Source organism: Leptonychotes weddellii, chromosome 15 (genome assembly GCF_054177405.1).
Source record: "Leptonychotes weddellii isolate Sample4059 chromosome 15, ASM5417740v2, whole genome shotgun sequence".
In the NCBI taxonomy this organism is placed as follows: domain Eukaryota; kingdom Metazoa; phylum Chordata; class Mammalia; order Carnivora; family Phocidae; genus Leptonychotes; species Leptonychotes weddellii.
Window position 1 is genome coordinate 4,284,775 of NC_138383.1, and position 27,366 is coordinate 4,312,140.

Here is a 27,366-nt window from a genome sequence, read left to right on the forward strand (position 1 = left end):
GCCGGAAATGACGACGCACCATAGAGGCGGCAGCCAGAGGGTCGCCCTGGGCTTTGAAACTGGGTCCTCCAAGGTCGTCTTAAAGAGGCCGGAGCCGGCGGGTGCTAGTCCGCGGCGATGGGGCACCTCTTTTCGACGCTAATCCAAGTTTTGGCATGTATCGGTGCTTCATTTCTGTTTGTGACTGAATAACATCCCACGCTAACAGACAGGACCTTTAAGGTTATGTTCCAATCAAGAGGACTGCGGAAGTGCCAAATGCCCCACTCGGGGCAGATGGTGATTGCTCGAGCTGCCCTGCCTGCCTTCTGCTTTCTTTCCGGCCTCCCCAGCAGAGATGGCCTGAGCAGCCAGGGCAGGGGCTGCATGTCTCCCGAATCTCCTAGGTAGAGCTGGGGCCTGGCCTCCCCAGGCTCCTCGGTCCTCAGTGCCCAGTGCCGGCCTTCCGAGAGCGGAGCCCCCTCTGACCGCAGCCCCGGGGCTGCGGCGGGCTCGCCCGGAGCCACCTCACGGAGAGGGTGAAGCCCCAGCCTCTGGCACCTGGCCTCCCCTTCCAGGACCCTCAAGGAACATCCTGAAAGAGTGTGGGGTCTTGCAGGTAAAGGTGACGGAAACCCAACCCGACTTATATTAAAAAGTGGACTTGTTCGTTCATGTACCCGATGTGTCCAGGGATGGAGCAGCTGCAGGGGCTCAGGAACCCCACACGGATGGGGTCAGGCCTCTGGAACTCCAGCTCCTCTCCGTCCCCTCCTCTCTAGCTGGTGTAGGGTGGGTGGGGTGAGGAGCGGCACAGAGTGGACAGTTCCCAAAGGAAGTCATCTGCATGGGTGAGGCCAGAGGGACAGGGGTATAGTGGGTCTGGGATGAAAAGCACAATTGCTCCCATTGCTGTGCATGCCCTAGTCCCTGGACCCTGTGAATGTGTCACCTCACAGGGCAGAAGGGACTTTGCAGATGAGATGAAGCTAGGAACCCTGGGATGGGGAGATTGTCCTGGATTGTCCAGGTGGGCCCAATGTCATCACAAGGGTCCTTGTAAGACGGAAGCAGGAGAGTGAGAGACAGAGAGGAGACTTGACCCTGGAAGCTGCTGAACTTGAAGGTGGGGAAAGGGGGCCATGAGCCAAGGAATGCAGTGCCCTCTAGAAGCTGGAAAGAGCAAGGAAAGTCTTCTCCCTGGAGCCTCCAGCAAGAGTCAGCCCTGCAGACACCTTGATTTGTCACATTTGGCTACAAGGGAGTTTGCAAAGTACAGCCTTTTAACTAGGTGCTCCTGTTGCTGGAGGGACAGGGGCGGGGACTCTGGTGTCTGCCTCCGGTGCTGTGCATGGTGTTTGGAGGCTCAAGGATGAAAGGGCCAGGTGACAGCTGGTGCTCAGGAAGCAATCCTTGGGGAAATGGCAGATGCGCTTCTCTGTGTCTTTCTTTTCAAAATGTCCCCTCCGAATGCCGGGCACATTTATACCTGTAACAGGAACTCTGCAGATTGGCAGGGATTCACTGATTTGCGAGACCCGCCATCACTTTGATGTGTAACAAACAACCTCTTCGCCCGTAGTGGCACATCTTACAAGAGTCCGATGGAGGGGTAGAAACAATGCCTGGGATTGGAGTGCTGCCTAGTGGTTCGCGGAGTGCCTCCCGCTCATCTTAATGAGGACTCTATTGCTCTTCAGTCTAGTGGCTCAGAGAGGCCAAGGAAGACCTGGCTAAGTCCTGTCACCACTCTGAGTGGCTCTCGGTGTCCTTGCTCAGAGGCCAAGGGACTGGAGCAAGCCCGGGGTTCAGCAGACAAGAGCTGTCTTCTGTACCCACCTTAGGATACTTCCCTTTGGGGCCCAGGGAGTCATGGGTATTGTTTGCCTTTGAACCTGACACCCCCCTCCCCCGCACACCCCCTTTCTGAGGAGGTGGGCATCCTGCCCTGGCTTTGCAGCTCTTCTCAGGCTGAAAACATGTTCTGGAGGCTGAGAGCAGATTTGCTCTGTGAAAGGAGCCAGTGGGAGGTGGGGCCCCCCTGTGTGCCCAGATTTATGCCCTTGCCTAGCAGATAAGGGCAGCCCCACAGCCCACCCATCTGGGGGTTACACGTTTTCCTGCAGCAGCTGGTGCATTAGTTTTAAACCTTTTTATTTAGCCAGGCACTCCAAGGGCTTCTGATTACTGTCGCTCTGCGAGGCCACCGGAACCAATTTCCTGAGGGTGATAGATTTCTTCTCATTTGCTGCTCTCAAGCTGTGGGTTCCTTCTGGGTGTTGGAGGAAAACATTTTCAAAAGATACCATCTTCCTGGACCATCCCCCAGGGTGGGGATGGAAGGGGGTTGTCCTGGGCTGCCCCTACTTGGTGTTTTCTGCACAAAAGTAGGCAAGTTTCAGGACACCCCCTGCCCCCCCAGAGGCACCATGGAAACCAGGCTGGGCCTGGGAGGGAGAGGAGAGGAGAGGAGAGGAGAGGAGAGTCCCCTGCCCAGAGGGATTGTCACCTTGAAAATGGGAGAGGAGAGGAGGGGAGGGGAGGGGAGGGGAGAGGAGAGGAGGGATGGGGAAGAGAGGAGAGGAGAGGAGAGGAGAGGAGAGAAGAGGAGAGGAGGGATGGGGAAGAGAGGAGCGGGAGGGGTAAGTGGAGAGTGGGAGGGGAGGAGAGTGGAGCCGGCCAACTGCTCTTGCTTGGATGTCTTCAGAGTAGCAGTTCTTAACTTTGGAAGCACATCAGAATCACCTAGGAGCTTTAAAGAGCCTGACACCAGGGACTTCCCCTGTATCCCCCCCCCCCCCGAAATACTGATTTTATGGGTCTGGGGTGTGGCCTGGGAATCAAGATGTTTAAAAGCTCCCCTTTCACGGGGTTGCCTGGGTGGCTCAGTTGTTAAGCATCTGCCTTCAGCTCAAGTCATGATCACAGGGTCCTGGGATAGAGCCCCACATCGGGCTCCCTGCTCCTCCCTCTCCCTCTGCGTGCCGCTCCCCCTGCTTGTGCTCGAACTCTCTCTCTCTGTCAAATAAATAAGTAAAATCTTAAAAAAATAAAAAGTAAAAGCTCTGGGTCATTCTGTGCTAAATTGAGGTGCTCTAAGGTGGTCTTGCAGGTGTGAACGGACCGACGTAGTCCCCTGCCCAGAGGGATTGTCCCCTTGAAAATGGGCAGAAGGATATGAGCACACTTTCAATAGGGTGTGGGCATAGCCCCCTCCCCAGGGCTCGCCTGGCTCTGGAGGAGGGTGTACACAAGGCTACTTTACAGCTTCGAATGGGGGGGGGTGTTAAGTTGTAGAAAACCGAAATAATTTTTGTCCATAACAACGCAAATGGATTTTGTCCCCCAAAGATACAACTGGTGTCTGTCCTCAGGAGAAAATGATGTCAAACATTCTGTGTTAGTGCCCCGTAGGACACTGAGCAGTGTGGCATCGATTAGCAAACCCATTCTAGCATTCCTGACTGCCTACATACGTGGCTGATTTTCCCATTCTCTTTTCAGCTGGTCTTAACGTCTTCTTAGTTTCCTCATTAATTAGCAAGTTGGAAAAATTACTTCTACATAGTCATTTTATATGTGATACTCATGTTTTTAACTTTTTTTAAAAATTATAACTTAGCCCCCCTCAGAGAGAGTGGGGTACCCCTCCTTCCTCTCCCTCAGCACCTTACCCGCCACCCCACTATGGCTCCATCCTATTACATGGTCTGTTTCTACCTGCTTGTCTCCCCGACTGCATCGGGCCCACGAGGTCCTGCATTTTGCCCTGCTGCTCAGATCCTATGATATTTGTATACCCTGCACCTGGCACAGTGTCGAGTGAAAGGTGGGCACTATGTGCACTCAGTATGTTCAGTACAAGGTTGAACAGAAGTGGGGCCATCTTTGTCTTCCCGAGGGCTATTTTTTTTTTAAGATTTTTTTTAAAAGTAATCTCTACACCCAACATGGGGCTCAAGCTCACAACCCCAAGATGAACAGTGCATGCTCCACCAAAGAGCGAGCCAGATGCCCCTTCCCTAGGGCTTTATTACAATTCTTCGCAAAATGTCACTATTAAATATATTAATGGTAGGCTTTTGATGAATCCTGTTTATCAGGTAGGAAGGTTACCTTTTTTTTTAGATTTTATTTATTTGAGAGAGAGAGAGCATAAAAGGGGGAGGGGCAGAGGGAGAGGAAGAAGCAGACCCCCCCCGACCCCCCCCCAAGTAAGCAGGGAGCCCACCTACCGCAGGGTTCAATCCCAGGACCTTGGGATCATCACCTGATCCCAAGTCAGATGCTCAACCAACTAAATCACCCTGGTGCCCTGGAAAGTTATTTTTTTCTTAATTTTTTTAAAAGATTTTATTTATTTATTTGACAGAGACACAGTGAGAGAGGGAACACATGCAGGGGGAGTAGGAGAGGGAGCAGCAGGCTTCCTGTGGAGCAGGGAGCCCGATGCGGAGCTCAATGTGGAGTTCGATGCGGGGCTTGATGCGGGGCTCGATCCCAGGACCCTGGGATCATGACCTGAGCCAAAGGCAGACGCTTAATGACTGAGCCACCCAGGTGCCCTGGAAAGTTACTTTTTAATTCTAGTTTGTTAGAGTGTTTTAAACTCAAGAGTGACTATGATTTGTATTGGGTGTTTTTTCTCAGACCATTAAGATGGTCACATAGTTTTTCTCTTTTAACCTGAATGGCACTAAGAGAGTTTGTGATCTTACTGTTTTTACATGCCTGGAATAAAACACAACCAATTTTGTTTGATGTCCGCAAAGTTAAATTTGCCATTATTTAATTTCCATATCTTGCACATACCTTCAGAAGGGAGCTGGGTCTTTATTTTTCCTTCTCCTGATGGCCTTTGTCTGGTTTTGGCTTTAGATTAGATTGGGTGGTGCTGCTCCTGTTCCCTCCCCCTTTTTCTTCTGAAACAAGTACTGTGTGTTCATTTTTTTTTAAAGTAAACTCTATGCCCAACGTGGGTCTTGAACCCCAAACTCAGAGTCGCATGCTCCACCAACAGAGCCAGCCAGGTGTCCCTGAAACAAGTATTTTTTTCCTTGGTGTTTGAGGAGTGGGAAGCAGAGAGACTGTGAATACAGATTCAATTTCTTTAATGTTAATTGTTTTATTCAAGTTTTCCTTAAGTCAATTTTGGTAGTTTACATTTCTTTAGAAAATTCTCCATTTCGTCTACATTTTCAAATGTGTTGACATAGAGTTGTTCATAGCATTCATATATTATTTTAAAAATCTACTAAGTCTGGAGTTAGGTCCCCCTTTCTATTCCTGATACTGTTTGTCTTTTTTCTTGCTTCAGTTGGCTACAGTTTTCTTTTTTTTCTTTTAAGATTTTATTTATTTATTGAGAGAGGGAGAGAGCGCATGGGGGCACGCACAAGCAGGGGAGCGGCAGAGGGACAGGGAGGGGGAGAAGCAGGCTCCCCGCTGAGTAAGGAACCTGAAGTGGGACTTGATCCCAGGACCCTGGGATCATGACCTGAGCCGAAGGCAGGCGCTTAACCGACTGAGCCACCCAGGCGCTCCTGAGATACCGGTTTTGAAGCAAAAAGAAAGTTTTGTCATCAGAAGGGCAGCTGGACAAAGAGAAGGCAGGGGATCATTCCCAAAGCTGCCTTGCCTGCTGAGTCTAGGGCAGCTTATATACATGAGAGATGGGTAATGGGGCTCTTGAAACCTTGAGGGAGGGGGTTCTAGAAACAATCTTCTGGACAATGAGGCACCATTTGGGACCTGGTATGATCAAATACGTCAAGACAAATGTCACCTTCTGGCCCCCATTAGGTTTCTACAACCAGTGGGTAAACAGGGAGTAGGGGTAAAAAGGCAAAGTTAATAATTGATCATGCATGAGGTTAAGAGGTTCATAAAATATAATTAAGTAGAGAACGTGGAGCTAAGTTAATAATGCAACTAATACCACTATAGTTCTGCTTATGTTTTCAAAACAGGTCTAGGAGCCAAGCGTCTGGCCTGAGGGATAGATATGAACAGACAAGGCAAGAGCAGTTAAGTGGTAAAGGTCGAATCTAGATGGTAGATCTGTGCATGTTCACTGTCAATGTTTTCAGCTCTGCTGTATATTTGAAAATGTTCATAACAGAATGTAGGGGGGAAAGGGTAGGAAATAGCTAGGGGGAAAGCCCCCTGGGTGTGGATCCCAAAGCCTCACTCTTATCCAGTGAGGCTCATCGTAGTAATAAATGGAGCGGGACAAACTGGGGGGTTGATTTGGCTGCTGCTGACATGTAGTGAGTGAGTCAGAGCTGCTGGGAGGTCATCGTTGGGAGGACAGGCTTTTAATTTTGCAAAACAATTTTGCAGCAGCATAAATTGCCTCAATCTTGTCCACTTGGAGGTAAAGTGTTTTAACCTAATGTTTTGGGAGGCTGTGTCATAAATGGAAAACACTGGTCTGGACTCCGGCAAATCCAATTTTCAACCTTGGGCTCTATTACCCATGAGCAGGGCTGCCTCAGGCCAGTCACTGAGCCTTTCTGTTTCAGTCTGTTCTCTCGGGTGTCATGTGGGCATAGTTAGGTCTCCCTCACAATGTAGAGTTAATGGGAACCCTGATCGTAAACCTGCTGTGCTTGGCACAGATGAGTTCCCAGTAAGTGGTAGTTTTTATTCCTCTACATATGGAAGTAAAGACCCTGCCCCAGAGTATTTTATTTTATCGGGACCACGATTCGGAAGGACAGCCTATGTAGGGATTTGAGCCCTGAAGACATGTCATCAAGCCCAGTATTTCTGACATGTGGCTATTCGCAGATCCTCTCCGTCCGTTGCTTCCTGGCGTCTTCGATTTTCAGTGGAGCTTGGCAAGAAAATCAGCTCTGTCTCCCAGGGTTCCACAACATGTCAGTGTCGCTCTATTATTTGCTACATTTCTTTTCTCCCGGTGTCTTTCTTTCAAAACAGCAGCTACAAGAGCGAGTAGCATGTACATGTTTTATAAATTCTTTCTGCCTCCTGTCGATCGCTTGGCGAGCGTCGGATTCCACGATGACACAGAGAACAAGCCGCGGGCCGCGGGGGTGCTCACCACGCGGATGTAATGCCCGGGTGCCCGTTCATCATCCTCTCCCACGCTGCTGCCAGCCCCGCTGCTCAGCGCATCCAACACTTCATGGCTCCCGACTTCCGCCCAGCCTCATCTGTCACAACCAGCAGGCTCGGGACTGGGTCTGCTCCTTCCTGCTTTAGTGAAAAATGGGCAGGGGGACGGGGGTGGGGGTGGGGGATCGTAGAGTTCCCGTCTCCTTTTTTTCCCCTCTCCTGTGTAAGGGCTTCTAGACACACATGACTTATTTATATTCTGACTCTGAAAGCAGTTTGTTCTGGAGGATGCCTGCCGGGGAAGTGAAATGAATGGGTCTTTGGAATTTTTCGACCTCCCGTGGGCATGGCTATTCAGTTATCCACAATGGCATTCCTGAAGAATCCAGTGCTCTTGCCAGCTCCGGCCCCAGGCTTTCCAGCGGCCCCAGAAGCCATTCTGCTCTGTCTCTAGGCGCTGGCCGGTTGTGTGGCTCCTTGAGATGGTGCCTAGTGGTGCTCAGGAATAACCCTTGCGGTGGAGAGCGATGGGAAAATTGTCCTGCATTCTTTTCCCCACTCTTTTTTTCTTTATTGCACCTATGACAGATTGCCCAGGATAAGAGTCAGTGAGGCAGGACGAACAAACAGGCTTTTGAGGCAGAGGGTCCTGAGTTCAAATCCTAGGTCCCCACCTGTGGTCGATGAATGAGATCTTGGCTCCCAACTCTCCGCTCACTCCCTGTATCAGATTTAGGCCCTGCTGCCCTTTGGCGTGTGAGTCTGGAGTCTCTCCTGCTGGAATGGGCACGGCATGTGGCTGTGGGGGAAGGGACCACGGGGCCCCAGGCAGGGCCTTCAGCGAGTCCTGTGTTTCTGATGTGGGAGACAAAGGTAGAAGGAAATGTAGATAAAATGAGATGTCCTTACAACCTGCAGCCCATTGACAAATACTTTTTTTTTTTTTTAAGATTTTTTTATTTATTTGACAGAGAGAGACACAGCGAGAGAGGGAACACAAGCAGGGGGAGTGGGAGAGGGAGAAGCAGGCTTCCCGCGGGGCAGGGAGCCCGATGCGGGGCTCGATCCCAGGACCCTGGGATCATGACCTGGGCCGAAGGCAGACGCTTAACGACTGAGCCACCCAGGCGCCCCCCATTGACAAATACTTGAGGCCGGCAGAGTATAATGTTCCTCCAGGAAGCTCCCAACTGTTTTATTTTTTTAAAAGATTTTATTTATTTACTTGGCAGAGATAGAGAGAGCACAAGCTGGGGGAGCGACAGGCAGAGGGAGAAGGAGAAGCAGACTCCCTGCTCAGCAGGGAGCCCAATGCGGGGGCTCAATCCCAGGACCCTGAGCCAAGGCAGAAGCTTAACTGACTGAGCCACCCGGGTGCCGCCCCCCCCAAGTGTTTTAATATTAATGCCTTGCTAGAGGGAAAAACAACCTTAGCTTGACAGTAGCCAGACCTCCAGGATCCTGTGAGTCTTCTTTAGCAGATAAAAGTCCTTTTGAAACTTCCCTTTGTCTTGATTTCCCCCCAACCCCAAAGTATATATTCAGTGGCCCGTCACAATCCCGGGGCAGCATGCCGCAGTAGCTCGTTCTGCCCACAGATCCTGTCCACCTGCTTTAATAAAATCACCTTTTTTGCACCAAAGACATCTCAAGAATTCTTCCTTGGCTGTGGCTCCGGACCTCACCAACGTTCCAAAATATCATTTCCACTGTACTTCCTCCACCCACCATGAGACGGACACGTGCCCTGGGTCCTCCTGGCCCCAGGCAGGTGCAGATGGCGCTCCCCCCACAAACCCAGCCTGCAGCCCGGAAATAGCCGTCGCAGCCCCAGAGAACTGGGAGTGAGAAAAATCAATGTTGGCAGGGTTTGGCTAACTTCTTTAAAGGACCGGCTACTAATTATTTTAGGCTGTGAAGGCCAGATGGTCTCTGTTCCAACTCCTCAACTCCGACGGTGTAGGACAAAGCAGCCATAGACAATCCATACACAGATGAGCGTGGCTTTGTCTAATATTTTCTTTATGGACATCGACATTTGGAGTATACACAAATCTCTCATGTCACAAAATAGTCCTCTTGTGAATTTTTTTTTGACCATTTAAAATGTAAAAACCATTCTTGGCTAGTGGGCCTTAGGGAAATAGGTGTTGGACTGGATCTGGCTCACTGGCCATGGTTTGCCTACCCACCCCCCTGCCCCCAGCAAGTCATTGAGATTCATAAGATTTCTTTGTTATACAGAGAAACAGATTAATACACCGTTCTGATCATGCAATCTTGGACAAAACACACTCCCTAAATCTCAACTTTTTCATTATAAGATGGAGGCAAAAGTAGAATATTTCTCTTAGAGTAAATGAAATAATGTATGGGAATTGCTTCATTAGAAGTGTTTAATCTAGGGGCGCCTGGGTGGCTCAGCTGGTTGAGTCCCGGGATCGAGTCCCGCATCGGGCTCCCTGCTCGGCAGGGAGTCTGCTTCTCCCTCTCCCGCTCCCCTGTCTTGTGCTCTCTCTCTCAAATAAATAAATAAAATCTTTCAAAAAAAAAAAAAATAAGTGTTTAATCTATTGTGATTTTATTCTATGTTCCAGTTGGTGGGCGGGGGGCGCCAAGTGAGGGAGTGTTTCCCTCCCCAGCAAACCACACAGTGGGGCTCCAGGGGATAATTCTCAGCATTGACGGGGTCTGTGAGGAGAGGCCATGGGGGATGGGCTTCTAGCTGGGGGCTTGCTGTGCTCTAATCTTCCCTGTTCTGCCCTCTGGACAGACCCGGGCATGAAGAAGGCGTCCCCGGGAGAGCCTGGCCTGGGTCCTTTGGAGTGTGGTGTGCATGCAAACATAGGAACTGCTGTCCACTTCCCACCTGGAGCATTCCCAGGACAGGACTCTGGCTGGAGCAGCTGGTGATGACTGGGCAGGTAGGGACTGGGATGCCTTTGCCAGAAAGAAAGGACAGGGGGTCCCGCAACCCACATCTTCCCAGGACACAGGAAGCACTGCGGAGCGCCTCACTGACTCCTGTAAGTCCTTGTGAATGATCGTGACACTGAGGACAGGCAGCAATTGTGAATCGCCCAGGGATGCCCCACAAAGGGTTAAGGGCCCAGACCATTGGCACGGCCTGGGGGACATAGGCGTCTTTTTGGAGGGTGTTCTCAGCCATGGGGCCGTCTAGCTTGAGTCTGAACATCACCCTAGGGAAGTCGGAGGGGGATGGGCCTGCCACCTCCATGGAGACCACCTCCAGGGCAGGAGCTCCCTGGGGGGCAGATGGAACCGGACCAAGTCAGAGAGAGCCAAGCCTCCAGCCCTTCCCACACCTGCCTCAGGCCACAGCTGCGCTTGGGTGGGGGATGGGACCAAGGACTCAGAACTAGACTGAGGTCATGGTTTGGAACCAGAGGGAATTTCTAATAACTGAAAGGGACCAGAAAGCAGGGGGTGAAATGTCAGCAGGAGATGGAAGGCGGAATTTGACAGAGTATGGCTGATGGCATTGATTAGAGAACATGTAAAACCATTTTATGTTTTTATGTTTATATCCCCGAGGCTGAGGCCGCTCCATAAACCAGTTACACATTCGATTACAATCCTCACGGTTTCCCTCCACCCCATCTCCCCACTCCCTGCCAGTGGGGAAAATGTTGCACACTGGTTTCTGCTTCTTGTTGGAGGAGGGAAGGAGAGGGAGAGAAGGGAGAGAGAAGCAAAGTGGGGTGGCTATTTGCCAGGACACACCTGGGCCCAGCACGTGCTACTTATTACCATCTCCCCTGAGCTGGTGAGTGTGGTTCCCTGACCGCCCACGGGATTTTACTCCAGGTTATGACCTACGTAGGTGATAAAAACGTGGAAACACAGCTCAAAAGACAGTTTACACTTCTGAGCCCAAATGAACCAAACGTTTGTTTTCTCTCTGGGTCCCTTTCCCTGCTTGTCCCCTTAAAAATTCCCATGCATGATCTGAGACCCAGTTTCAACCACGTCTTTGTGTTAATTGTATTCCTCAATTTGTTGACTTGGATTTACGCCCTACACACTTGGAAAACTTTTGCAACTTCCAAAACCTAAAAACATCCATGTAGGTATTTTTCTTGTACTTTGATGGTTTCCTTTTCCTCATTGAGATCGATGATCCAGCGGGAATTAACCTGGGTATAAGGATGGAGACAAGAAGCAAGATTCTTTTTTTTTTTTTTTTTTTAAGATTTTATTTATTTGACAGAGAGAAAGACAGCCAGAGAGGGAACACAAGCAGGGGGAGTGGGAGAGGGAGAAGCAGGCTTCCCGTGGAGCAGGGAGCCTGATGCGGGGCTCGATCCCAGGACCCTGGGATCATGACCTGAGCCGTAGGCAGACGCTTAACGACTGAGCCACCCAGGTGCCCCAAGAAGCAAGATTCTGAGACAAATCTGTGTTCCCCAGAATCACCTAATGTGGCCGTTCTCCTGTCGCATGCGACAGGTCCTATTTGCACGGCTGACATGCCCCTGGGAGCCTGTGGAGGGCTAACAAGACGCAGGACATGCAGGAGAGAGGCCAGGACAGAATGGGCGGGAGGGCTGCGTTCTCCAAGGCAAGTGGCAGAAAGAGAAGAGCAGGTGTAAAGACATGACCCAAGGGGCACTGCCAAGGCTAGGAAGTGGCAGCAGGAAGGACGGCCCTCACGACAGACAGGTTGGAGAGCTAACGGAAGAAGGGAGAAGGTTAGTGTCGTTGGCAGAGTCTGGCCAAAAATCATGCAGGACAGCCTGACTGTTGGAACTGTTTCTGCTGCAGCCAGGAGCAGTGTTTTGGGGGCAGCTCGTTGCAGAAGCAGGAGCGTGGGCTTTGGGGTCTGACATCCTGCCTCGGGCTTAGTCTAGCTGAGTCACCTTGACCTGGTTAACTACCCTCCTGCAGAAGCCTTCATTTCCTCCTTTATGAACTGGAAACAAGGCCTGTCCCTGGGGTTGTTCCAAGGATTAGATGAGAATTCTGTGAGCTCCCAGGACGGTGCCCGGTGCCAGGGAGAGGACAACATGCTAGTTCATTTTTCTTCCCTCCCTTTTCCTTTGAATTCCACAAGAGAGAAGCTGGGGCTGGGAACCCAAGGATGCATTATCTCTTCAGGTAAAAAAGGTTAAAAGGCATTGTGGGTGGGTTGCTCTGGGGGCCAGAGATGGTATGGCAAGATTGTGGGTGTGGGTGTTATGAAGCAGGGATTCTCCATCACGGAGCCCCAATGGCACCTGTGTGGCCCTTCCCAGGGTGCCGTGTCTAGCCCGTGTGTCTGTCTGCCTGGAGGAAAGAATAATGGGGTCCGGACCGTGGGGACGTTAGGAACCAACTTGGCACCAGTTGGTTGGAACAAAATAATTTCCACGTGGATCCATCTCCTGATTGTAAAATAGACACACGGCAGGGGCGGGGGGTCCGAGGAGCATGCAACTCCTGATCTCGGGTCCTGAGTTCGAGCCCCACGTTGGGTGTAGAGATTACTAAAAATAAATTAAAATAAAAATAAAAAAATGGGGTTCCTGGGTGGCACAGTCAGTTGAGTGTCTGACTCTTGGTTTTGGCTCAGGTCATGATCTCAGGGTTGTGAGATCTAGCCCCATGTCTGGCTCCACGCTCGGCGGGGAGTCTGCTTGAGGTTCTCTCTCTCCCTCTGTCCTCTGCCCACCTCCCCACTCAAATAAATAAATCTTTAAAATAAAATAAAATAAAATAAAATAGACACACCAGCAAAGCCGATTTGTGAAGGTTTATGAGCGAGCCGGGTTTACTGGAGCATCTCCTCAGCTCTTGAGAGTGTCGCTCGCTATAAACTATGAATCTGAATCACCAAGAGCAGATATGAATGGCCCCGTAGGTGTCGAAGAGCCAGGTCTGGAAATCATCTCAGAAAGCTATAAGAACATTAGTCGCCTCTCATGTTTCGAGGTTACGGCCAGAGAGACAGAGACAGAGAGAGACAGAGAGGGAGGAAAAGAGAGACAGACAGATGGGGGGGTGAGGGGAGAGAGAGAATGCGTGCCCTAAGGAAGGACTCTCAAGATAATAAAGTCCAATTCTTGTCCCCCTAGGGTTCTCATTTCTCAAGCTGCCACGGATGTCAGGGGATGTCCGCGCTCACGTGCAAACACAGTAATCCTGCAGTGCCTGTGCCCAGTGCCAGCCTGAGTATGGTCACGTGTCACCCATTTGTGCTGACCGGCTTCCTGCCACACACTGTCTTCAGTCACGGTTGGAGGGAGCAGCATGTTCAAACCCACACCCCCGTACGTGGATCTCTCTCCTTCCTGCTGGAAATGCCCCTGCAGACAGAAGGCAGTGGGACCAGGGAGCAGAGAGTAAGTCCAGATATGGTCTCTCTGCATAAGTGCCCTGACCGAAGGTTCTTCGAGCAATGATGCTGGGCGATCATGTGACGCGGGTGGACCGAGGGACCACCTGCTGGAGGCAGAGGGAAGAGGTGTCGGCCGCGGAGACCTCATGCGCTGCCGTGGTTCCGCAGTGGCCACTCGAGACACACTTCTAATCCCCCGGTGACGCCTTGCTGATGGGTCACCAAGTGTCATCAGTGTAAATGTTTTGGTCTACTGTCGGTTCACCCCACAGAGCTTGGGTTCCACGAGTGTGGGGGAGGATTTGTTTTAAATTATTATATCCTCAGTAATTAGAGCGGGGCACCGAGTGGTACCGAAGATATTTTGGGGAATGAATGAAGAAAGGAATCGGCAGGGAAGAGAGTGAATACTCCTGAAGGTATCACAAGACAGTGTTACCGGGACACGTTTACTCCACAGGCGCCAGAGTTTGAGAATCACGCCCCCATGGACCATGGCCCATTTGGGCATCTTTCCTTAATCAGCCCCAGCGGCTTGGGTGGTCTCCGAGGTCGCCCCAGGCTCAGACCGTCCCAAGGCTGCCTGCCTCCTCCATCACCCCTCAAGTTGTTTTGGAAATCTCCTTTATTTCGTTTTTGGGGCAGAGATGAAGACGGACAGGAAAGCTTAGCCTCCAGGCCCTCCGATTTGCTTAACCGGGTTCAAAGGAAAAGGCACTTCTCCAGTGGAGTGCTAAGGCTGGCTTGCAATTGCGTTGGTGACGGGTAAATGAAAACACTAAAGCAGCCCTTGGTGTTGAGAAAGCCCATGGGATCTGAGGGGGGAGTGGGATACACGCTTGTGGATAAAACACACTTCCCCACTCCTCGGTCCCTCGGCTTTCGGAGGCGGGAGGCGCGGGGACAGGGTGGCAGTCCCCGTGCTGCCCACCCGCTTCCTGACCAGCCGCATGGATCCCCCGCCCCAGCTCGGCTGGTGGGCTGGGAGGGGGTTTATCAGGGCAAAACACTCCAGCCGTTGGCGTGTTTTATGGGCTCCCAAACCGTAGCAAGTGGAAGAATGTTCTTCCCCGACGCTTCCCTCAGGACAGAGAGAGAGAGAAAAAATGAGGTTGGGAGAGAGGAAAGGCTTTTTTTTTTTTCTTCCAAAAATTGGAACCTCACTTCAGATGAAAATAATGCATCTTGAAGGTGGTGATAAGATAGAGGTGAAAATTGCCCTGATGTGTTTAAGACAACACCTCCCGCTTCTCTCCTGGCGCCCCTGTCGAGTGGAGTGGAGACGGTGTGCTCTGCTGATTGAGAAAACCCTGAGTCGGCAACATAAGCTGTCTTTAAAACATGGTCTCTGAGAACATTAGCCTATTTTTCTAAAGTGTCTAATTTCAAAGTTTCAACACGTTCTTTTTCTTTTCTTTCTTTCTTTTTCTTTTTTTTTTTTTACAATTCCATGAGGCAATTGTGGGGAGCAAACCAAGTACGGCTGCCAATTAGTGCTGCGTCTTGCTCGCTTGTCTAACTGCTCCATCTTTTGTTAAACCGTAAATGAGGTTTTCCAAGCCACTTGGCTTCTTGGATGCTGTATATTTAATTTGCCTGGAACATTCCTGCAGTCCAGGCGCTTTTAAACCAGCATTTCATTAGAGCCCCCTGTGATGGCTCAGGGAGCCGGTGCACGGGGCGGGAGAGGGGTGAGGGCAGTCTGCTGTCTGGCTCTGCACCAGATCCTCCGGGCCGTCCTAGAGGGGCTGGAGGTCTCAGCCACCTCCCCCTGGTCAGCAGAGCCCTGACCGCCCGCCTTTCATCTTCCCCGAGGCTCTTGGGCAAAATGTGTCTTTAGCATACAAATGTGGCTGACCGCTTGACTCAGAAAAGCCTGACTTTCTAGAACATTCCTTCACACTCAGAACAACTGTTTGGACACTTGGCCCTCCAAGGCCGGCCTGGATGAATCAGGCAGTGCGGACATCTGAGCCCTGCTGAGCATGAGGAGTTTCCCCTCAGCTGAGGGGCTTGAGCTCTGTTGTACCACCCTTCGTGATGACAGCTGGTGCCCGGCGACCCGCAGTGCCTGGGGGCTCGCGAGAGAGGGTGGGGCCTGGGGCCTGATCTGGGGACACTTCATGGGGTAGGGACATCTCCCCAGCCTTTTAAAGATGGGGAGCAATGGAGCTGAATGTGGGAGGCGAATGAGCCAGACGGGGCTGACATTTTGCGGTGGGAGCAGGCAAACCCAGCGCGGAGGGCCCGAGGCATGAGTGCAAAGAATGGGACATCAGACACACGTGGAGCTTGTTCTTGACCCCAGGGTAAGAGGGGAACCCAATAATGCGCGATCTACTGCGGACTGAACGGTGTCCCCCCGCAAAAGACAGGTTTAAGCCCTAAGCCCCGGTGAATGTGATTTTATATTTAGAAATAGGGTCATTGCAAATGTGATCAAAGCAAGATGAAGATGCACTTGATGAGCGTGGGTTAGAGCTCTAATCCAGTGTGACTGGTGTCCTTGTAAGAAGAGGACACACACGCACGCGTCCACAGGGCCAATGCCGCATGGACTGCCAGCAACTCTCAGGAGCCAGGAGAGAGGAGGCGTGGACCAGTCTCTCTCAGGGCCTCCAGACAGAAGCAAGCCCGCTGACTCCTTGGTTTTGGACATGTGGCCTCCAGAACGGGGAGAGAATAATTTCTGTTGCTTTAAGCCACCCCATTGAGTCATTTGTTACGGCAGCCGCAGGAAACTGATACAGCAGGGCTTCTAGCGTCTAACGACAGCCAGGAGGTGGATGGTGGCTCTTTTTCCGAGAGGCTCCGAGTGAGCAGCAGGGTCAGGATGGGAACGCTGGCCACCCGGCTCCCTAGAGGGCCAGCCCAGGGCTCTGCGCCTCTCCTCTCCTGCGGGGACACAGACCCACACCAGCCCCTCTTCCTCTGCAACACCTTCCTCCCCCCGACGGGGCCGACCTCTCTCTCCCTTCCTCATCCCTCTTGGCCTCTGGCGGGCAGAGGGGTGGAGCCCTCCATCCAAGGTTGGAAAAACCTCCCGCAGATGAGATGGGTCAGGACCTCAGCAGGATGAGCAGGTGCAGCTGCCTGCTCCTCACGCAGGCCTCCGGGGCCACACCAAGCCTGTTGCTTTCCAGAGAGCTGGCCCTGGGTTTGCCCAGTGGAGACTCTGAGCTGGATCAAGCTCAACCATGGTATCGTTTTAAAGGTGCCTAGAATTCTGTCCTCTGCTCTGGAACTCCCCTCCCTGTGGTGAGCCTGGGAGCCACTAGATGGCAGTAAAGACCGAGCCTGGACTAGTCTCACCGACAGGGGATGGTGGAGGTGGGGGGGGCCTGAGGAGACCCAGAAAACCCCTTGCAGGAGAAGGGAGGGCACTCGAGCCACCTGTGTTCACGAAGGACCCAGGAAGGGGGATCAAAGGATCAACGTGTGGTGAGGATGAGCTGGGAGCCTGATGATTCGGAAGGAGGTCCTTTGGGGAGTCCACCTGGTTCCTCCATTCTGAAGCAGGTGGTTTTCCAGAGCCCCAGGTGTTCTTCGCAGGAATTACGGAGCCCGAGGCTGCTTGCCAGACTGTGCACATCTGTGTCAGGCCAAGGAGACCCAGGGAGATGGGGGCGGCACCACAGCAGGGCAGAGCGGAGGCCGCTGGGGCACACGGGCCTGGGGGAGAAGCCTGGCACCACTACCTACCAGTAGTGACCTCAAACATGTTACTTACCCTTTCCTCACCCGTGAATTGGGGTAGCCATGGCAGGGTCACATGAGACGGTGTAAGGGAAAGACGCACAGTACTTGGGGCCCAATGTAGCTCAGAGCATGCGCTGTGAGCAGCATCACCAACTTCATGATGCTTGTTCTTCTTTGTTTTTCTTTAAGTTTTTATTTATTTATTATTTATTTTTTTTTAGTAATCTCTACCCCCAATGTGGGGCTCGAACTCACAACCCTAGAGATCAAGAGTCACATGCTCCCCCAACTGAGCCAGCCAGGTGCCCTCATGCTCATTATTCTTAATGGCATAGGGTCATCTTAGAAGATGAGTCAGGTGTTAAAAAAGCAAACCAAACTAAACCTGACTCATTCGCGGCATGGTCCACACATAGGAAGTCCACCTTTGAATTGTGGTGTGGTCAACCGGGCCTCTTCCTAGATCCCTTCCCAGGGTGGCCCCTTCCCATGGATGGCTCAGCATTGTCTGCAGATGTACTCAAGCTCTCTCCCTGACTGTCAAGGAGGACCCTAGGTGCTGGGGCACCAGGGGAGGGGTCTCCACCTGCCTTTACCTGTGATGACTGAAAGTGATACAGGCGGTGTGTCTTCAAGAGGCCCCAAGGTCAAAACCAAGAGAACAAGCCTCAAACCAGTCATTGGCCTAAGGGCCAGGCTGAGAGTGGGAGCCATAGCGTGAAGCCATGTGGGAAAAGAACGAGGCCGGGCAGAAGGTCTGGAAGGCCACAGGGCTTGGAGCTCAGAGGGCTGACTGGCTGGGGAGAAACCCTGGAGAGAAAACATGGGGAGTGGCCACCTTGGGGGTCACTCTGCCGCTGGTTTGGATGGCTGGTTAATGAGGCTGAGCAGTGCCACGCAGGCTCGAGGGGGAGTATTGTTTATTCTCTGGGAGGATGTGGGGGCTGGGGGGCTCAGGGGTTAGGTTAGAGGCCTGTGAGTCCCTTCCAGGAGCAGGTCCACACAGAGCGTTCACTTTCAATAAATGCTGTATGAGAGAAAGTGCCAGCAAGTAAAAGTGCGAGGCCTCCTGGCCTTCATTCACTGCACGCACATTAGACAGGATTCCTCCAGGTTAGCTAGTTCATCCGATCTTTGGGAACCTGGAGAGGAGAATCACTTACGTTTGCCAGCATGTTTCCCTGGGCCCAAATCATGACCACCCTGTAAGATGCTTCGTGGGCTCTTTGGACCTGGCGTTGACAGTGATGAAGAAACAACAGGGAAGGTTACTAAAGACATTTTAGTTCCTAAAAATAAATACGACAATACTAGTTACCATCTGTCAGATGTATATGATGAACCAAGCATTTTGTGTGCGTTACCTAATTTAATTCACGATAACCTGCTCAGATAGGAAATGAAACAATAACTCTCATCCTGCAGATGAAGAAACTGGGTCCAGAGGGTTGGTGGAAAGGCTTTAGGTTGCAAAGATTGCTTAAGGCACAGTTCCACTTTCCCCAAATATCTTGGGTCGAACCTTACACGGAAGATCACATGAGGACAGCTCCATAGATAAGACAGTCTGGGCAACGCTGGGTTAAGTGCAGTACAGTGGGGCCCTTTGCGGCAAGATTTTCCCTTCCACTGAAGCCCAAGTGGGTCTCTGAGAAAGGAGGGTATGGAGGGACAACGGTTCCAAAAGCTATTCGGCCACAGAGCCTTCCTGGGAACGGCTGGTGGGACTTGGGTTCTAAAGCACACACTTTGGGAAACACTTCTCCCTTTGAATCTGGAAGACTGACGCTCACTGGGGGGTTAGCCGAATAATGGCTCCCTAGAGACGTCCTCCCGATCCTGGAACCCATGGAAATGTTAGTTTCACGGTGTGCAGGAAGAGATTGACCTTGCCCAAAGAGAGATTTGGCCTTTGGCTTTTGCCCTCAGCTCCTGGGACGTTACCTCTGAGCTCTTGGAAGGTCCTGTCTGATAAGAGTATCCTTGTTTACCTGGGGACCTTGGGCCAGCCAGATAGTCTTTGATAACAATGAGTTTTAGGGTTGGGACTTTGGGCCACATGGTACCAGCTTGACCTCTAGAGAAGCTGCAGACTGAGGTCAGCCCTGTGGACAGTCAGCGAGCTATATTGACATGACTGAGACCCAGTGAAAACTCTGGACACAAGGCTCAGGTGGGTGTCCCTGGCTGGCAATACTCCATGTATGTTGGGAGAGTGAAGAGCTGTCCGAATGGTCCTACTGGAAGGACACCAGGAAGCTCACACCTAGCTTCTCCCGGGCCCGTCCCCACCAGCCTCTTCCCAGGGCTGATTTTAATCTGTGTCTTCTCACTGTAAAAAACCATAACCATGAGTATAACAGATTTTTTTTTTTTTCTAAGTTCTGTGTGTCTTTCTAGTGAATTATCAAACCAGAAGGTGGTCCTGGGGACTCCCAAACTTTGCACATGGCAAAGGGACTTTGCACATGGCAAAGGGACTTTGCAGGTATAATCAAAATTGGTAATCTTGGGCACCTGTGTGGCTCAGTTGGTTAAGCGACTGCCTTCGGCTCAGGTCATGATCCTGGAGTCCCGGGTTCGAGTCCCGCATTGGGCTACCTGCTCAGCAGGGAGTCTGCTTCTCCCTCTCCCTCTCCCCCCTCTTGTGCTCTTTCTCTCTCTCACTCTCTCTCTCAAATAAATAAATAAAATCTTTTTAAAAAAATTGGTAATCTTAACATAGGGAGATCAGTTTGGATTATTGGTAGGGGGTGGGGGATCTAATCACACGAGCCCTTCAAAGTGGAGAACTCTTTTCCAGCTGAAGTCAGAAGAGGAAGCAGAGAGATTTCATGGGTGGCAGGGACTCAACCTGCCATGGATGGGGGAGGGGGCAAAAGAGAAGGAGAGTGAGCATCCCCTAGGAGCCAAGACTGGCCCCAGCTGACAGCCTGCAAGGAAGGGGGATCCTTCCTTGTCCTACACATCACAGAACTGAACTTGGCAATTACCCGAATGACCTTGGAAATGATTCTTCCCAGAACTTCCTGATCAGAGCCCAGCCTGGCTGACACCTTGATTTGCCCTTGTAAGACCTAGAGCGGAGAAACCAGGGGAGCCTGGACATCTGACCTGTGACCTACTAAATTTCTGTTGTTTTAAGCTGCTGAATTTGTGGCGATTTGTTGCAGTAGCAATAGGAAATTAACACACTCACCCAACATGGATTCTTTCCATTTCTGTTTTCTGGACCTAATTGCATGATCTTTGGCCCCCCCTGCAGTCATGTCCCGTCTGTAGTGTCCCCAGGGTCTGTCTCACTGGGCCCTGGCTCCAAGGGTGAGGCCTGAGAGCCAAAGCTCAGAGGGCCTTTTGAAGTTGTCTGTATAAAATAGGGTCTTTGAAGCCTGGAAGGAGAGGCAGGGAGGCAGGGAAGATGTGCGTGGCCCCACAAAAGCTATTTTGGATTCCAACACAAAGATTCCAAATCTAGAAGCCTTCTCCAGCACACAGACTGCATGGAAAATTAAAGTTGCTTAAATATAATTATCTGGCTTTATGCTGAGTTAAAGAAGCCAGACACAAAAGAGCTCATTCTGTGTGATTCCACTTCTGTGAGGTTCTAGAAGAGGCACAACTAATCTTTGGTGACAGAAATCAGAACAGTGGTTGCCTTGGGGGTAGGGGGGGTGGGGTGGGGCATTGGGAGGGGGGTGGCGATTGACTGGCACAGGGCAGGAGGGAACTTTCTGGAGGAGAGAAATGTTCTGTATTTTGGTAAGACTGTGGGATACACTGAGATATGTATTTGTCAAAAGTTATCCAGTTGTATACTTAAGATACATACATTTCAATGTATGTAAATTCTACTTGGATTAGAAATTGGGAAAAAATTAAAATAATTGCTTAGGGAAAAAAATGGAATCTTGTGAACAAGCCTCTGTTCATTTAGAGGAGAGGCACTACGGCCTTACAGATGAAGAAAACACATTTCTCTGCAGCATCCAAATAACACACTTCAACGGGCAGGATTGGCTCTGGGGTCCAAGGGCGACAGACAGATGGTCTACTTCTGCTGCTCCGTCCCTGGTGGGTCTGACTGGATGGGAAGTTCATCGATGCATCATGGGCTGAGAGAGAATGGGAAATTCTGGTATGTGGTTTAGGTCTTCCCAAAGCGGGGCCTGGAGCACAGGATGTTCTGAGGTGCCTGTCAGGTGGGCTTGGGGACCCCCCCACCACCCAGCTGCCATTTGTGTGCGGGAGAGACTGGGAGGGTGTTTGGTGTTCAGAGGGGTTCCCTGGTGTTGAGAAAACACTTCCTCAAGCACTGGGGTGTTATAGTGTTGGGTGATCCCTGCTGACATTAAAGTTTGGGTTTGAGCTGGCTATGCCTGCTTACCTTGGGGGGGGCAGTGTCCTTTGGAGGGGGTAGGTGGGGGTAGAGAGCTTGGGTGGCCCTGCCTGCAGGTCCTTGGAGCATCAGTTCTAACTGCATGAAGGGGAAGGGATATATCAGACCTCCCTTGCCAGGCAGCAGGGACCTGGGCTCTGGCAGGGCTGAGAAGGGCTTGACAGGGTTGGTGTGTGGATGCCAGGAAGGTCTGGGTCAAGGCTGCAGGGTGTGTGCCTAGGGGAATCCCAACCCCCAGGGGCAAACCTGGGGAACAGGACCATTCGCATCATCAGTCCTAAGGGATGGATGGGCAGAACGCAAGAGGGGGATTCAAAGGGGAGGGTTGTGCTGAAAATGAGCAAGAAGGAGGCAGGGAGGCAGAGTCTGGACAAGTCCTGAGACCACAAAGCCTTTTAGAGGTGCTGACAGCAACCACGGGTGTGTGGGGCCTGGTAAGGGTGCTTGAATCTTTCCAAATGCGTTTCCTACGGAGAGCAATTGGTTTCAACATAAGCTCGAGGAAACCCAGGGCTGGCATTCCGCTTTCTTTTTTTAACCTTTAGATCGAGGGGTGCATTGGTAAATTTTAATTACTGACTCTCTGGACCAAAAGTAAGAAAAGCCATGATTTATAGTATTTACCAATTTCTATGTTGTAAATACTCCCACTGTGGTTGATTTCAATCTATCAGCATGAACACAGAGTTACCAGATTACCATTTACTTAGTATTTCCACCGTATAGATAGAACAGACGTAAATAACCTCAGGAGCACAGAGAACAGTAAAATGGAGTGGTTAAGAAGGTGATGAGCTTGAGTGTTCATGATCTTTTTATAGAATCCATGTCACTGTAAGTTTGCGTAATTTATTTTATTTTTTTAAATAATGACTGCATTTAACAATTGCTTTGCCAGAGTCCTGAAATTTTCACAATCTTGTGAGCAAGTAGGAGCTGGCTCCAGGACTGCACTGTTAGACCAAATCCCAGAGATATAAAAGCCAGAGCAGCTCCAAGCTGGGAGCCTGGGCAGGAGCCAAGCCATTGAGAAGTGTGATCTGAAGAATGGGGTTTTTTAGCAATGCTCTCCACTGAGATCACACAGCCCCTGGGAGAGGCAGGAACGGAATAGGCAGCCCCTCAGCAGACATTGGTCCAGGAAATGGGAGCTTACCTTTCCCTCAGCACCCTCCCACTCATTCTTTGTGCATGATTTAATACGTTGTATCTTTGGGTCCTGACTTACATTTTCTGGTCCGCTTCCACAGCCTCCATGGGGATCTCAGTGGTGGGTGAATGTTAGTTGGAGGTTTTAAGCTCCTGGATGTCCGGTTAGTGATCCTGGACCTCAGCTGGATGCTGAGATCATCTGGGAGGCTTTTAAAAATTCTGAGGCCTGGGTTACATGCTACCCCTACATTCAGAATTACTGGCTCTTGGGTGCATCCAACAATGGGTGGTTTAAAAACTCATCAGGTGGTTTAATGTGCAGTGGAGCTGGAGATGTGATTCACGTTAGTTAATTCACTCAAACATTCATTCATCAAACACAGATCTCCTCCTGTGTACCAAGTCCCTGGTATGACCCAGACATTGGGGAAATAGGTGAAGAAGCCATCGTCCCAGCCCTGAGGAACTTACAGTGCACGTCCCATGGGGAAAACAGGCCACCGAGTAGAACAGTCCCGGTGTCTATTCCCCAACACCCACTGTGTCTGCAGTAAATTTGAAAAATCGGCCACAAGTTCCTTTCATCCCTGCATGAGTGTCCCTTTGCAATGTGACTTTGCCAACCCTTCTATCCAGAGGTGAGTCTACTGTACATTGCCTTGACTTGGTCTAACCTTGTGATTTGCTTTGACCAACAGAATGTTCCAGAAGCAGTGTGTGTTGGAGTTTAAGCAAACCCATGTGGTTTGCAGGCACTGTCTTCCACATGACTGTCCTCAATTCAGACACCAGCCACAAGTTCAGGGGCTGGCTATGAATTTGGGGCTCCCCACAAGCACCCTCCTGTTAGACAATTCACTTAGAATGACTCACAGAGCTCAAGAAAGTGTTATACCTAGGATCACAGTTTTACAATAGCAAAAGGATACAAATTAGAACCAGCCAAAGGACAAGGTGAATGGCAGGTAGGTGTCCAAACACGAAGCTTCCAGTCACCCTCCCTGTGGAGTCCTGGGGGGTATAACATCCTCCTGGTTATGATTTATGAGCACACACAAGAGTATTGCCACGGGGGAAGCTCACCGAGCCTTGGCGTCGAGTCTCTCTGGAGCTTGACCTCACACCGCCACGTGCTGACCTTCGCTCACCAGCTCCTCTGGGTGTTGCAAGTGCTATGGCCTGTCCCAAAGCCCACCGTGAATCACACTGTCGGAATTCCTAGGGGCCAAAACCCCATCAGGCAAGGCACTGCAGGGTCCTAGAGATCACCTCCCAGTAGCTGAGGGCGGACAGCAGACCTCTTTCCGGGTGAGGTTATTCTGAGCCTAGACCTCAAGAGGCCTTGCAATTTCCACTTGTGCCCTCTTGGAATGTTCCTGTCACCAGGCTGGCCTCCCTGAGGGTGAGAGACCACATGGCGGGAGATGCCACCCGACCTCCTGTACCAATTGCCAGACGGGATGAGCGAGGCCATCAGACTGTCCAGGCTCTGCTGACCACCCGATGACCACAGCTGCGAAAGTGACCCTAGGCTAGGTTGCCAAAGAAGATATAGGGTGCCTGGTTAGATTTGGATTTTATGTAAACAATGAATAATTTTTTAGCATTAATTATACTTATCCTAAAAAAAAAATTATTTGTTGTTTCTTTGAAATTAAACTTTAACGCGGCATCGTGCATTTTTATTTGCTAAGTCTGGCAATCCTATCAGAGGTGAGACTATAGAAGATCCAGCCAGTGGAGCCCAGCCTGAACTGTTAACCTATGGAGTCACGAGCAAATAAAATGGTTACTGTTTAGGATGCTAAGTTTTGGGGTGGTTTGTTCTACAGAAATAGATAATGATGCCAAATTGTTAGTCTCAACCAGGGATTCTCAAACTTTACCATGTGTTAGAATCTCCTGGAAAGCCTATTAAGATGCCACTTGAAAAAATTAGTAGCATTTTCAGGTCTCACCTAGATAAAATGTTTTTGTATAAAATCACGTGCTTCTCACATATACAATCGTAGGGATTTGTATTTAGGAGATCTTTATTTCCTTAGGAAATTAGAAGTTCATCTTGCATTGAACAGTGGTTAAACCATGGTAATTATACTAATTATAGCTAATGAAGTATAGTTTAAAAAGTGCAGTCTGCTGAGGCCCACCCCCACAGCTTCTGATTCAGCGGCTCCGGGATGGGGTCCAAGAATCTGCATTTCTAACAAGTTCTCCCTCAGTACTGAGGCTGCTGGGCTGGGTACCACACTTGGACGACCGCTGGTCAGTTTGATCCAGGCAATCCTGTTTCCGTGGCCAGTGATTGGCTCAGGAATGAGCATGTGACTCCATCCTGACCAATGAGTGCTGAGGAAGTCTGCGGAAGCGCTTCTAGGAAAGAGTTTCATGCCTCTTTTTCTTCCTTTGGATGCTCTTCTCTGGACTTGATGCCTGGAGCTACCTCAGCCATCTCGTAGCCCAGGGGGGAGCCAGCCTGGGGCCTTGGCCAGCACCCCGGGGGAGAGAGCTGGGAGAGAAAGAGGCCGAGTCCTTGTGACATTGTTGATCAGCTGACACTAGCTTGCTCCCTGCCCTTCCCCCACTTCTCTTGCTCTGGAGATAGCAAGGCCCCTCATGAAGAAAGCCAAATGGATTCAGGGCCTCTGTGACTGCTGCTAAAAACACCTAAGCTGACCTACCTACAAGCAATTGCCAAACGGCGAGACAGATGCTAGAATGGAGCTATACCCAGTACTTGGCACAGCTCACTTAGGTGCTTCACGAAGATTCTCATGGACAGAGCTGGTGATGATGTGGGGATCAGATGTTGTCATGGGAGGTGGGAGAGAATGCTAATCTTTCTCCCTGTGCCCAAGTTTCAAGGTCAGAACGGCAGGGACCACCTGGTAGCCAGTGTTAGGAGTGCTGTGTGCACCCGCATTGTGCAACAATTGGATCAAACAAAGGGTTCAGTCTGTCCAATAACGGATGCCCCGGGGCTAGCAAGAGATTTGAGGGGAGGGGCGGATGCCAAGGGGGCTCTCCAGGCTCTTTTAAGCTCCCATGGAGTGGGGTAGGGGAAGTGGGGCAGCTTCCTCACTAATTTCATGTGGGGGGACTGCTCTACAGAATTTGAGGAGAATCCAAAGGGATTTGCTCTCCTGGGTATGGCTTAAGGAGACAAATATTGTCTCCCTCGGTTATTGGATTAGCATCGCTGGGGCAGTGGCTGATCCAACTTTGCTTTGGGTGCTGGTGAGCAGGACGGTAGAATCGCAAAAGTGCTTGGCCACTGTCCAAACCCTGCCTCGGGGCTGCAAGGTTTTTTGTTTCTTTTGGACATGGTCTAAAAATAAAAAAGTAAGGTCCAAAGTCCTCAGCAAAGGCCATTCAGATGCCACAGCTTAACTGAAGTATTTTCTCTGACAAACACGGGTCCCGGAACAAAGCGAGGGAAGGGGAGAGAAGAGGATGATGGAACTGGGTGCCTGGGTCACGCAAGGTCAGAGCGTCTGCTGCCGGGCTCTGGGAAGCGGGCGGCGAAACAGGAAGAAGTAATTTGACCGTAAAGCGGTAATTTGTGTGAAAGCCAGGCTTGAAGTCATTACTCATCAGTGAATCAGGAGTCATGTGTGTGACTCTGTTTTTTTTGTATAAAAATTGCGATAAAGGGCGCCTGGGTGGCTCAGTTGGTTAAGCGACTGCCTTCGGCTCAGGTCATGATCCCAGGGTTCGGGGATTGAGTCCCACATCGGGCTCCTGGCTCAGCGGGGAGCCTGCTTCTCCCTCTGACCCTCTCCTCTCTCATGCTGTTTCTCTCTCGCTCGCTCTCTAATAAATAAAATAAATAAAATCTTTAAAAAAAAATTGCGATAAAACTCACATAATATCAAATAATCAACTTAAAAGTGAACAATTCAGTGGCATTTAGTACATTCACAAGGTTGTGCGACCACCACCTCTAACTAGTTCCAAGACATGTAGTCACCCCAGAAGGACACTCCAGACCCACTAAGCAAGTCACTCTCCCTTCCTTCCTCACCCCAGCAACCACCAATCTTCTGTCTCTATGGATTTACCTATTCTGGATATTTCATATAAATGGGATCATATGATATGTGACCTTTAGTTCTGGTTGCTTTCACTTAGAATCATGTTTTCAAGGTTAATCTGTATATGGTCTATCAGTATTTCACCTGAATAATATTCCGTTGTATGGATATACCACATTTTGGGGTTTTTTGTTGGTTTGTTTTGATTATACCACATTTTTTAAAAAAGATTTTATTTATTTATTTAACAGAGAGAGCCCAAAAGCAGGGAGAAGGGCAGAGGGAGAGGGAGAAGCAGACTCCCCACTGAGCAGGGAGCCGGACACAGGGCTCGATCCCAGGACCCAGGGATCATGACCTGAGCCAAAGGCAGACACTCAACTGACTGAGCCACCCAGGCGCCCCTGGATATACAACATTTTGATTATCCACTCACCTGTTGATGGACATTTGGGTTGTTTCCACCTTTGGGCTCTTATGAATAATACTGCTTGAACATTCACATACATGGATTTGTTTGAATACCTGTTTTTAATTCTTTGGGACATGTTTTATTTTATTTATTTTAGGACATGTTTCTAGGAAGTTCTTCGAGGGTAAGTCTGAGCGTACAGTCACACACACACGCTCACACATGTGCCTGCTCATGCTTGTGCCCACACACACATCTGCGAAACCAGAATGTTACC

General features: G+C 50.5%; 1 long non-coding RNA gene across 1 annotated transcript; it reads left to right on the forward strand.

Annotated features, from left to right (window-relative positions):
• The first annotated feature begins 25 nt into the window (after positions 1 to 25).
• Positions 26 to 14,756, forward strand: LOC115938599 (uncharacterized). Its single transcript, XR_014140369.1, has 3 exons — positions 26 to 598; positions 9,833 to 9,983; positions 13,134 to 14,756. It is a non-coding gene; the product is annotated as an uncharacterized LOC115938599 (long non-coding RNA).
• Positions 14,757 to 27,366: the final 12,610 nt, after the last annotated feature.